Source organism: Mandrillus leucophaeus, unplaced genomic scaffold (genome assembly GCF_000951045.1).
Source record: "Mandrillus leucophaeus isolate KB7577 unplaced genomic scaffold, Mleu.le_1.0 Scaffold2, whole genome shotgun sequence".
Lineage (NCBI taxonomy): Eukaryota > Metazoa > Chordata > Mammalia > Primates > Cercopithecidae > Mandrillus > Mandrillus leucophaeus.
Genome location: NW_012102031.1, coordinates 8383882 through 8385419, shown reverse-complemented (window position 1 = coordinate 8385419; position 1538 = coordinate 8383882). Strand labels below are relative to the sequence as shown.

Sequence of the window (1538 nt, the reverse complement as noted above, 5' to 3'; positions counted from 1 at the left end):
AAGGAAATACATCAAAATGCTAACAGTCATCAGGACTGGGGAAAGCAGAGCAGAAGAACTTCATAGTGGCCAACATCCACCAGGAAAACAAAGAAACAGAGAAGCCTATTCAGACTGGAGAGGAAGACCACCCTTGGGAGGAGGAAAAGGCCACCAGCCTACAAGAAAGAACAAACAGAAACAGGCTCGCCATCTTGCCCCTAATTTTGTTTTTTTCTTTAACTTCTGGGATACATGCGCAGAACGTGCAGGTTTGTTACATAGGTATACCTGTGCCATGGTGGTTTGCTGTACCTTTCAACCTGTCATTTAGGGTTTTTTTGGTGGTGGTGGGATTTTTTTGTTGTGTTTTTGTTTTTGAGATGGAGTCTTGCTCTGTCGCCCAGGCTGCAGTGCAGTGGTGCCATCTTGGCTCACTGAAAGCTCCACCTCCCGGGTTCACACCATTCTCCCACCTCAGCCTCCGGAGTAGCTGGGCCTACGGGCACCCACCACCATGCCCGGCTAATTTTGTTTTTGTATTTTTAGGAGAGAGGGAGTTTCATCATGTTAGCCAGGATGGTCTCGATCTCCTGACCTCATGATCTGCCCACCTTGGCCTCCCAAAGTGCTGGGATTACAGGCGTGAGCCACCGCTCCTGGCCCGTCTAGGTTTTAAGCTCTGCGTGCATTAGGTATTTCTCCTAATGCTATCCCTCCCCTTTCCCTCCACTCCCCCAACAGTCCCCAGTGTGTGATGTCCTCCTCCCTGTGTCCATGTGTTCTCGTTGTTCAAACTCCCACTTATGGGTGAGAACACGCAGTGTTTGGTTTTCTGTTCCCATGTTAGTTTGCTAAGAATGATGGCGCCGACCTTCATCCACGTCCCTGCAAAGGACATGAACTCATTCTTTTTTACTGGCCCCTAATTTTCAATGGGCTATACCCAACAGGCAGGTCACTGATGGGATGGATAGAGGTGGAGATGATATGGGAATGTTCATGGAGAAGATGAGAGGAATCAGGAGAGAAGAGGGAGCTACAATTGAGGAATTGTCTGTGTATCCTTATGGGAAGCTCTCTAATCCCCATGACCATCATGATGAATTTTGCCTATGCCTGGACTCCTGCCATTTTCCATGAAGTTAATATTGTGAGTCCCATTGTGTTATCTTTCCTTGCATTTTCCTAATATGTCTTTACTCATTTGCTGTGAACGTTATGTTTTTTCCATGTATCAGGTGAGTCTTGTGCTTCTAGCTTCTAACTTGATGTTTGTAGATAATTGATAAATATCAATAAATAAAGCCTTTGTACCCAGTCTAAGTTTCTGTCATCAGTAGCGTTTTGCTCATTTGCATGGAAAAATATAAAGTTAATAGAGCAATTAAAAAGCAATCTATACATTTATTATCGTCTCATTTTTAAGAATGTATACTTACATGTAACATACAAACCAAAAAAAAATCTGAGACTAAATACACCAGAGTGTTAGTTAGGACACATTTCTGCATGGTAAGATGATATGTGACATTTTTTTCCTTTTATCATCTGGAGTT

General features: G+C 43.7%; 1 pseudogene; it reads left to right on the top strand.

Annotated features, from left to right (window-relative positions):
• LOC105539041 overlaps positions 1–1122 on the top strand; it is a 22698-nt pseudogene extending 21576 nt beyond the window's left edge.
• Positions 1123–1538: the final 416 nt, after the last annotated feature.